The following is an 11,698-nucleotide window of genomic DNA, read 5'->3' on the forward strand; positions in this document are numbered from 1 at the left end:
TGTGTTCTGTGGTAGGGAAAGGAATTTCTGGAGCAAGAAAGAGAGGATGTAGCAGAGGTGGCCGTGCTGAGGAGCCTAGAGTAGAGAGGAGCTCAGAGGGAGCAGGGTAATGCAGTGCAGCAGGGAAGGGGTAGGACAGGGGTGTTAGCCATGGCTGATGAGTGACAGTTGTGTATTGGCTTGGGAAGGCTTTGTAGTCAGAGCAGGAGCCCCACATACAAATGCCTGGAGCTTTTGAAGTTCGGCCCCATCAAGCAGCAAAGCAGCAGGCAAGCAGCATGACTCCAGGTGAGGAAGAGCAAGAAGCAGAATGCCTGGCTCCTAAACAGGTTCTCGTCTTGCCCTGCCCTATCCTTTCTGCCCATTTTGCCACTCCTGATGCTGTTTGAAACACATAGCATCTGGGAAAAGCAACACCCTTGTACAGTACCTTTGACTTCAGGAGAGTCCTTCCAGCATTGAATTTGGCCTACGGATTTAATTACTCTCCACTGTGATAGTAATGAGAGCCAGTGGAATTGTACTGACTTTATTTCCTTTTAATTTGTTATGATGCTCTGGATGCAGATTAACTTTCCCAGCTCAATATATATTGATTCATGCTGCCTCGTGATGTGCTAAATGGCTTAAAGAGGTAGCCAATCCCACTGTAGCTTTCCCTGGTAGCTCTGTGCCCCATGCAGTGTCCTCCTAGGAGGACACTGTGGCAGTAGCCACAGTCAGGTACCTTTGCTTGTTTCTGATCTGGTTGTTTACATCCATGTAACTGAGGATAAACTGGAGACTATGGTACTGCTTCTTGACAGGCAATAGTTCAGGTCTCCTGGATTCCTTTCTGTTCAATGTTACTGCGTGTGAGGACAGGTTGTGTCATTTGATGGAGACAAACCTGCTTCTAGGCCAGGCACACAGCAGTGATCCTCCCTGAGGGAAATCGTCCTTCAAGGAAGGGAGGAGAGCTGCAGTCAGAGATCTCTTCCAGCAGCGCTTCTCCAGGAACATGCCTGTCCAGGAAGCTTTTTGCAAGGCAGTGGCCAGCCTGTTTCCTCTGTCCCCATGTGCCGACCTTGCTTGATGGGAACATGGTAGACTGCACCACTGCCTGGGTGTCCGTGGGGTCACAGAGCAGCAGGGAGACTATTGGCTTCAGGACCTCTCTCCCAGTGAGGGAATTTGACAGAAGAGCTTGTGGTGTGAGACTGCACCCTACTGAGGAGTTCTCCCCCTTTTTCTTTAGAGAAAGACCTTGCCCTCCTTGATGTAGAGTATTTAATGTACTTTATTCCTTTTATCTCACATCATAGAAGCTGTAATGGGGGCGAGGGACAGAGCCTGAGTTCTCTTACCACAAAGCCCTACCAGAGGTTGAGATAAGGAGGCTGAGACAATGTCTTGCTGGTCGTTAACAGGGGTGACTGCAAGATAACCTGCCACCACGTTGGCAGGAGGTTGCTCCACAGGCTCAGAGACACCCCAGTGGAGCCAGGTGTGTTGGATGGAGTGCATGGGCAGTCCAAGCCTGGAACCGCATGTGGGCTCTGCACGATGCAGCCTGCTGCTGGCTGCAGTTGGCTTGCTGGGCCTGGCTGCAAATGTGGTGCTCCACCTAATCAAATAAGCTCTGGGGCAGTGCTGTGCTCAGAAGTAGTGGAGCTGTTTCCTGTCCCTTTGGTGTTCCTATCCTACATAATCTGTGTAACAAAGAGCCAAAGGTGAAAGTGAGGAGAAGTTGGATTCAGCAGCCCTGAATCCCCTCTGCATGCCAGACCCTTGGCTAAGACTGCAGCAGGAAGCCTGGTGTGCCAAGACCCATCTTAGAGGTCTTACCTCATCCTCAGCCATGCTGGTAACCTTCCAGCTCAAAGCACTGCTTTGTGGTAGCTGATCCTCTAGCTCTGTGTGCCATTACAGCACAGGACCAGTGTGTCCCTCAGCAAGTCCAGAGGGACACTGACTGCATGGGCGATGCAAGTGTCGTATTGCCAGAGGCCATCGGGTGCCACGTGCCCTGCCAGTGAGGATCCCTGCAGCTCCATTATTATTACCTGGTTGCTGATGAGGATTATTGGTACCTGGGAGGCATTCCCTGAAGCAGAAACTGAACTCAGGCCCCGGTAGCTTTGCCTCAACTCTGAGTATGAACAGTCACTTCAGATGTAAAATGTTTCTCTTGCAAAAAAAATGCACCAGCTCTCTGAACAATTCAAATGTGTGGGAATAAATGTACTGATCATGCAGCACTGGGCAAGCCAAGAAAAAGGAGATAAGAGGTAAGTATTAATTGTGTTGTCACACAGATGACTTTAGGACTTAGAAGCTTATATCCAATTAAAGCAGCCAGGCAGTTAACATCAAAACAGTTGAGCCTGGTTTTCATCTAGTGCGTGTTAACATGGCTGCTGTAGCTGCAAGGAAGCCTCAGCTTTATCTGAATGGGTCTTGCCCAGCCTCCTTTATCTCCATCTTGCAGAAGTTCCTTTTCCAAACCTTGCTGTGTGTGATTTGTCCATAGCATGATGGTGGCAGCAATCTTCTGTCCAAAGAATTACACTTCAGTTTTAGGAAAACTTACCAGACTTTCCTGGGTGCTCAAAAACTGCAAGGAGAGGAAAGGTCTAGTTCTTGCAGATGCTGGAAGGTAGTTTTATTATCTCCTTTTATAGATATCAGAGCTGAAACACAGGAATTGGGGTGTCTTGTCTGGGAGGACCCCAGGAGATTGGAGACCCAACGTCAGTCTTGCATGTTTACCAGGTTACAACCTGTTCACAGCATCTCCCACTCTGTAGCTCAGAGAATTAGAATATTGGCTTCATTGACACACTTCGGGGTGAGAAGCCACGACATTAGTTTGTGGCTTCTACAAATGATCTTAATGTATGTCCACAAAAAGCTTGGGAGCAGAAATCAATGTCCTGTGACCTCTTGCAGAGAGGCTATTAACAAACAGCAAGAGAAGAAAGTGGTGCCTTCATTTCAAGGCAAGGGGGGTTGGCTTTAAGTTTTAAAATACTTTCACAAGTGATTGATGAAACAGTATTTTTGGAGAGGTGAGGAAAATGGCAGTCTCCTGGGGCTCAGTCAGATATCTCAGGATGCCAATTAGCTACATCAGAGTGTATCTACCAAAATACTTCAGATACTGAGGCCTGGCTAAAATCATCTGTTCTGGCTGAAGCAAGAATGGCATCTGGAAATAAAATCTGGCTTGGGGCAATTGACAGGGCATCAGGATCTTGAGTCAAAGGCTGTCTCATCCAACTGTCTAAACACTATCCAGAACTGTAACATCAGGGTGTCAAAATTCCTAGGTGCCCAGTGGAGGACAGAGGAAGGCAACGCAAACCAGAGCTGGAGCTGAGAACAGAACCATCACTGGACGCAGTGCTGGCCTGTGGGGCCAGTTTCCATCATCACAGAGAAAGTGATGGACTTGAGGGAGGGTCTGTAGCTGAAGCTAGTGGAGAGTTTTGTGATTGCATTAGGAGACCCTGTACCAGCAGCTGGGAGGCAGGAGAGCATTCATTTCATTATCTATTTTTTGCTCTTTCTTTGTTTACTACAATTCCTCAGCCCTCTGCAGGAGGAAGGCATACAGGAGTGTCAGCCACCCAGTTGCAGTGCCTGATTTTGGCACTGCTTTTACGCATCGATGAAAGGTTTTAACATTGACTTCAGCAGACCTGAAAAAGAGCCCTTGTTTCATTGAGTGGCACCAGATTAAGTTATCAGGATTCTGTTCAGGGTTTCAAAAATCTACCCTTGACACTGCCCAGGCTGTGGGTAATTTGATTCTGCTGGTGCTTACGAAAGCTCCGAGCAGCAGCAGAAACTGCTTCTTAAGATCTGCATATTCAGATGGTAGTGCCTGCTTCTTTGCATGTCCAGCTGTTTTATTTTTATACATAATAATCAGAAAAGCAAGCCAATATCCCCAGACATCCCTAGCTTATGGTAAACATCAACATCTAAACTTGATTTCAGTAAGAGTGATGAAAAATTGAGCCATTATATTCTGCAGAAGCTGGTGACTGAGGCTTCGTGCCCTGGCAAAAATCAGTGATGTTAGCTGGCTGGCTTTCATTTGAAAGACCTCATCATTTTTCCCATATGGCAACTGGATGACCTCAATGACTGGAAGCAGGGCCTCCCACTTCACATGGAGAAAGCTTGTCAATCTTTAGCCAGTCTTTGACTTAATTTTATTTAAAGATTTTAGGCACTGTGCAGCACTAAAGCTCCTATTACCTCAGCAGCAGCTGATATATAATGAATTATTGAAAACTAGCCAGTTCCTTCATTAATTTTAATAAATCAAGTGTTCCATCATGTTCTAGGCAGAGCTGCCAGCTGGGATATGATGAGGTAAGCCCATTATTTCCTAGGGTCTTTTTCATTTGGTCCAGGTTTACTACATTCCTCAGGGCCTTTATAGTTAGTTAACAGGAGATGAGTAGCAGACAGTGCTGATTTGGGGTAGACCTACACTGGGCAGAAGAGGCAACAGAACACCTCTGTCTCTCAGGAGGTGGCAGAGCCTTGTCTTTACACGGTGAAAAGGACTTTACATGTACAGAAATGGACTCAGCTGCTACATGCTGACCTCCCAGGCAGAGTGTAACCCTTCAGACAGATGGCCTGGACTCCACCACAGCTGAGAGAGGCACTTCCCGTCTTTCACACAGACTCCCTGTCATTAAGTAGTTCCTAGGTCTCTAATATTTCTCCAGAGCGGGCAGATTGTAGTGTTAATGAACCAATCCCATTTAGTAAGCATCTGGGTGGATCAGTCTTAGATGTAACACACACACACTGCCATGCACACTGTTAACACACATGCAAGCAGCATCTCAGAATGTTGCATACATCATGTCCAGGCTGCTGATGAAACTTCTTCATAGGTCAAGAGCCACCACAGCAAATGGAAAGCAGAGCTGGTGACTCTTATAACCTATCTTTTCCTGAGCTTCTGCTCAAACCCAACAACAGAAAATACTTTCTGACACTGAAGCACTGTTAGCAGTTTCTGTACAGCTCTTGAGCAGGCAGAAGCACACTTGTCTCTATTCAGTCACCATCAGCCTCAGAATTTCTCAGTCTGTTCTTCACTTCTGCTCTTCTGGCCAAATAAGAAGCAATCTCATAATAGAGTCAAAGGCAAAAAGATGTTGTGCATACCCTATAGAATTTATTTTTACCATTTATGCTGTGTTGCATAAAGAAGTCAAACTGACCTATTTTCCTCCTTTCTCTCCTCCTCTGTAAACTGCAAGTTATTTACAGCAGGGACTTTCTTCAGCCCAGCTCTTGCAGAGAGTCTAAAGCTTATGGCCCTTATTCTTTCTGAATATAGGACATGCAGTTTTTACTGGAGAGAGGCAGAGCGTTCAACCTTCACCCATCTCTACTGTGGCTGCATCCAGCCCTGACTGTTCCTATCTCAGAGAACTGAAGTTGTCATGAGGACATGATCAGATATAGCATAGCTGCACAGTACAGCACATCCAAGGAAGGCTGAAATCTGTTGCTGCTTTCATTTGCGTGTATTTCAGGAGGGGGAAGATGAACTGCTCAGGAGAAGAGAGGATGCAGACTAGCAGTGCTGAGCACAGATTGTCTACAGCCATGGTGATAAATTCAGTCCATGGGTTAGCCTGTTAGTATCTAACCTGCAAGCATCTACATGGTGGATATTGCCATGAATGTGCTGCTAGTAAGGCATCCAAGTACAGCAGTTAATTCACAGATCTGACACCAAGGCTCAGTTTGATTGACAGATGAAAGATAGACCTTGCTAAAGAAAGGTCACAGTTATGAGAGATTTAATGATTTGATCTGTGGGGATGGAACATGAAAGAATAGCACTTAATTATGAGACATAAGAGTGTGGCTCCTCACAGTGTATTAAAGAGCAGTATCCATATATCTGTGTTTCAGGAAGTGGAAAGGACATTTGCAGATCCCTGTAGCCACTGCACCTGCTGGCTCTTCCAGTCTGCCTCACACAGACAAGGCTGCTGCTGTGCCCAAGTCATTCCCACTAACCATCACAGTCCCAAGAAAATGGTCCTAGAGATTTAAAATTCTTCTATGAAATCATGGAGCTTTCTGTATCCTGCTTTAGTCTAGTCTGTTCCCAACCTACAGGAATGTGCTTCTCTTATGAAATGTGTTTTTCAAACTGACCTAAATCTAAGGCCACTCTTATCTCATGTTTCAGTATTAAAAAATTAAAAAATAATCTCAGATTAATCCTGCAGAGCTCCCAAGACAGTCATTACTGAGCAGCTGACAGAGGTAGCTTTCTACTTACTGCAAAACAGTAAGTAGAAACCAGTCTGCAAAACTTCATGGCACTACTACTGACTGGTTCCACTTCATTTTTTGAATGACACCATGCTGGTTTTAGGACCAAACATATTTCAGCTCCTTCATGCCATCATTAATCCTGAAACTCTATAACTCTATTTTTTCCCTTACCTGTTTTGTGTAATTTTTAGCTTGTAAATTTAATATACTGTTTTCTATTTTCCCAGTGTTTATACACATAACATGCTAGCTTTCACTTTCCCAGTGAACAAGAATCATATTTTTCTCCAAACTAATATACGAACTTTCCTCAGCCACAGGATTGTGGCTATTTGGACATTTAGAAAAAAAAAATAAAAAAATTCTATTCAAGTTTCCTTTATAACCTGGCTCACAGTTGTTTTCAGGTCTCGGAAATTGACATTTTTAGAGTCCAAATGATGGATAATTGGTTTGCACTGGGCTCTGTTTGCACACAGCAAATGTAACTGTGCCGTGATCATTGGTAACTAAGCAACCAGTTATGTTTTTAATTCTGTGAACAATTCCTTGCTATCTGTCCAGATTAAGTCTAACACAGCATGTGCCCACAAGGGATACAACACTTTTCAGAGTTAAGAACCCATCATCTGCAAGATTGGGAGTAATAGAAACTTGATGCCCCTGACTTACCCCTCTGCCTGCAGTCCCTCACAGGCATGTAGCCTTTTTCACAGAATTGTCAGGGTTGGAAGGGAACTCCAGACATCATCTAGTGATGCTGGATGGCAGCACAGCCCTTTGAAGTGTCAGCCACCCCTTCCAATTTGGTATCATCAGCAAACATGCTGAGAACGCACTCTGTCCCCTTGTCCGCGTTGTTGAGTGGGTTGAACAAGACTGGACCGAATGTTGATCCCTAGGGGACACCACTGGTTACAGGCCTCTAACTTGACCCTGCTCCATTAATTACAAACCTCTGAGTTCTGTCACACAGCCAGTTCTCAATCCACCTCATTGTCCACTCATCTAGCTCACACTTCCTGAGTTTCCTAATGAGGATGTTACAGGAGACAGTGTCAAAAGCCTTGCTGAAACCAAGGTAGATGATATCTGCTGCTCTCTCCTCATCTAGCCAGCCAGTTATGATGTCATAGAAGGCAATCAGATTGGTCAAGCATGATTTCCCTTTGGTGAATCCATGCTGACTTCTCCCAATTATATTCTTTGCTTTCACAAGCGGATGTGAAATGGATGGCTAAGGTAAGCATTATCCAGAAGCAGTTAATTGGCTGCCACCTTTTTTTCTGTGATTTAGGCAGTGACAGCAAGCACATTTTTGCCCTTTATCTGGTAAACCAAATCCTTAACATTCAAAGGCTCTTATTGGGGTTGTTTGCCATTCAGAAGTCAGAAGGCCACTTGTGACAGGCTTGAGTTGCTTTGCCTCTACATCCCTGAAGATCTCTTGGCAGTGGTTGCTGCATGGGACATTTGAAAACTTAATTTTCTACTCCCTTGTTCCATGTAAACATTTATTCTATTATCCCAGGGACATAATATGCACCAAATCCGAGGGCTTGGAATATTTCCTGTGAGGGAGCAAGTAACAGTGGACGTCTCTGGAAGGGAAGATGAGGTGGAAGCCAGGCAGCTGGGCCAGCTGTGACAGCAACCTTGAACAAGGAGTACAGTCCCACTGTGCCCAAATGGGAAGAGCAGAGTGGGCCCCATGGCTGTATCTTGGTTCAGCCAACAGCCCAATGAGCACCAGAGAAAGCCATAATCACAACACAGCTCTGATGTCACCCAAAAAGTCAAGTTGGTCAGACCATAATCAGTACACATACAGCCTACCTCAGGCAAGGAGCAGGGTGAGGGCTTAAATGCAGTTCCCATACCAAACTGGGACAGGACCAAGGGTGGAGGTCTGAGATGGGACTGGTCAAGGTAATTAGAGGCTGTTGTATGAGGAGCTCTGATACTCCTCAGCCTAGGCCTGGGTCTGCTTTGCTACCCAACTTCTGTCCCACAGGGATCACTAATAGACACTTCATATAAAAGAAATCCATTTTTTAGCTTCATGCAAAAAAGGAAACACGGCCCATCTGGAGCAGTTTATAACAACTCTTCCATCACTGTCCATCTGCAATCAGTGCTGGATGGTGCTTAGAAAGAAATCTTTACAAGCCTTATCTCTAGCCTGTCTTTGCAACTCGCCCATCTTGCTGTTGCCGCTTGCTGAAAGGAGCCATATGGGTTTTGTACTGAACATTGCCTAAATGCTAATATAAAAGTATATTTAGAGGTGACATATGGGCAACAGTAAAAGGAAATGAGTGCTTTTTTGGTTCAGATTGCACAGGCAAGTTCCTTGAAGCCAGGTGCTCCAGTGGGGGAGACAGGAAACTTCATTCACCTGGAGTCTCAGGTTCAGATCTTGATTTGGGTTATTTCTGCACTTGGCTGCATTAACTGACTTTGTCTACAGTATTGATGGTTGCCAGCAAATGCAGAAAATCCTGGACACTTCAGCCGTTGTGAAAAAAACAAACCCCAGCACGCAGTCTGATCTGGGTGAGATATTGCAGGCCAGTCAGAGCAGCGATCGCTTTCCTTTGGGTCACTCTAGGCACAAATAGACGTGTTAGAGATACTTGTGTCAGTTCAGAGAAGTTGTGTTGTAGTCTTAACAGCTGACAGAATAGCCTGCTGTAGCTAGGAGGTGAAGGAAATTCTTTTAACTTTGAATCCTTGCTGAGTATCAGAAGGTCCTGAGATATGTGGGATTCCCTGGGTTTTGGTGCCCTCTCTGTCGGGAAGGTAACATGCTTTTGGTGCATCGTGGCACAGCTGCTGTTGTGCCTGCCCTGCTCTGGCAGCAGGAGCGTCCTCTGTGCTCAGTCAACAGGTATTTGAGCTGGGTCTGAAGGCTCTGGACTGAGTCCCATCTGGCAACTTCCAGGCAAGTTGGTGTTTGCACAGTAACTGGCCACGTTAAAGAATCTCTACAAAATGAACTTCACTCTTTTCTGTTTTTCAGTGTTTGAGGGACTCACTCGTAGAGTCCCGAGTAGAAAAAAAATCTCCAAATTGAGCAGAGATGTAAATTTCTCATGAAACTGCAGATAGATCATCCCCTTTGATGGTAATACCCTAATTTTATCTGCTCTGATTAAAAGGTTAATTAGATTTAGAGAATTTATACACAAAGGAAACATGGCAGCATCCTGACAGATTTTTACACCTTGCTCAGGGGCTGACTCACAGCAAATCCATTGTGGTCACTGCATTCCCCACTTCTGTCACAGCCTGATGTCTGTTGTTTACAGCCTCGCCTGCAACATTAAACAGCAGCCATAAAGCATTTTGCCATTGGTCCTGCCAGCTGATGAGTCCATTCTAAAGCCTGCTTATTGCATTGCCTGCATTTCTCTTTGCATAGGGAAGTAGTTAGTTTTGAATGTCACCCAGTCCTGTGGAGGCAAGTGGGAAGATGGATTATGCTGGCAGGAATCCATCCATCTGTTCATCTGCCAATACTAAGGTTTAGCTTTTTAGGCTCCCAGTTGTCTTAAATAATGCTGACCTACAGGATCTGGAGTCAGAAAGGTCACATAGCTCATTTTGTCTTCCATTTCTTAAGTGGTAATTAAACTTTTTGAGGTGTTACAGCTACATGTAGGAATTGTTGATGGACAGTATTTATGAAAGAGAAGTTAAATCCTTTTCTGAGGTGCTGTGTTGCATGAGACTCTTACCATCACAGTGGCTGCAGCATCCCCACCATATCTTCTCAAAGTACCCCTTAAATAAGGTGTTTACAAAGGATTCATACCTGCTTTTCATGAGTGACTGGGTGTATGCATGGACAGTATTTCTTCTCTTTTGATTAATGTGACCAAGTTGTATCTGTGGATTGGTTTTAACTCTTCTTGCTGTAGGTTGTTCAGATTTGGGTAGGTGTGAGTACTCTGAGACAACCACAAAGACTGCAGACTTTCAGTGCTGTGCAGGAGCCAAGTCATTAGAAGAGAGCTGATTGTTGGCCTGCAGCTCAGCCATGATGTTCTTGGTTCAGCTCTTAGCACTGCCTTGATAATATAAATGTGTGTGAAAGGGCTCTCAGCAGCTACTATGATGTGTGTCTTATTTTTTCCAGTTACAAAAAAAATCAAGGTTAACATGAAAGTAGCAACCTTCATGAGACAATTGGAACATTTAGCAGAATGGCATGAAAGGAATGATATGATGGATGAAAAGCTGGACATGAGCTGGCAATGTGCACTTGCAGCCCAGAAACCAAACCATATCCTGGGCTGCATCAAAAGAAGTGTGGCCAGCAGGTCAAGGGAGGTGGTTGTGCCCCTCTGCTCTACCATGGTGAGACCCCACCTACAGTACTGTGTCCAACTCTGGCGTGCTCAGCACAGGAAAGACATGGACCTGTTGGAGCCAGTCCAGAGGGTGGCCACAAAAATGCCACTTCTGCCCTGAGCTGCTCTGGGCAGTTCACCCCTTGTCATGTCTCTGCAGTCACAGAATTGTCTGCAGAAAAATAATAGCTGCATATGCAGTTCCCCACAGGCAGAGATCCAATTTCAAGAAGCCATTATGTTCCTATAGCTTTCTCTGTCTCCCAGTGCAACAAACCTGTTCCTACTCCTGTCTGGCCCCACCTGTTTGTGGTCATGCCACCTGTCTTCCACCCATAGCACTCACAGCCCCCACATCTCCTCGCTTCTAGCTGGGGAGCAGGCAGGACGATGCAGCTGGTTCTGCATTCTCCACCCTTGCCAGCAGTAGGTCAAGCAGAGAAATTAGGATTGCTAATTGCAAGCCACAATCTTTCCTACAGGGAAGACACCAACTGGAGTCTTCTGCAGCCATTGGTGTTCCTAAAGCCTTCAATACAGACAGGCAGGCAAAAAGTGGCTAGGAAAAAACATTAAAAAATAATTTCCATAGGTAATTAAAATTGAGGAGAAGGGAAGAGGTGCAAATCTAACTTGAAAGAGCAGTCTTTGCTTCTGATAGTCCACTGGGAAAAATAACTTGCTGGAGCATTCAAGAATATGAAACACAAGTAAGTAAATGATGCTGACAGTGTGATCAAAGGGTTGCTATACAAGAGGCTGGTCTGGCCTCCCTGTACTTAGGAACCTTGCCCAATAAATGTGATTAACAGCTACATGTCATGTAGGAGAAACTGACCAAATTTCGCTCTTGGGCGTTTGTTCTGACGTAAAGTGCTTTCAGACTCCATGGTCCATTAAAACTATATTTATCAAAAGATGCAAACAAGAGGGGCAGGGTAATTTTGTCTCCAGTTCCTGAGTTCACATGGAGGTGCAGGATCTGAACACACAAGTAGATGGAAAAGCTGACACATGAATTATATCTGATCTAC

The sequence above is a fragment of the Chaetura pelagica genome, unplaced genomic scaffold (assembly GCF_000747805.2).
Source record: "Chaetura pelagica isolate M959 unplaced genomic scaffold, ChaPel_1.0 scaffold3, whole genome shotgun sequence".
Lineage (NCBI taxonomy): Eukaryota > Metazoa > Chordata > Aves > Apodiformes > Apodidae > Chaetura > Chaetura pelagica.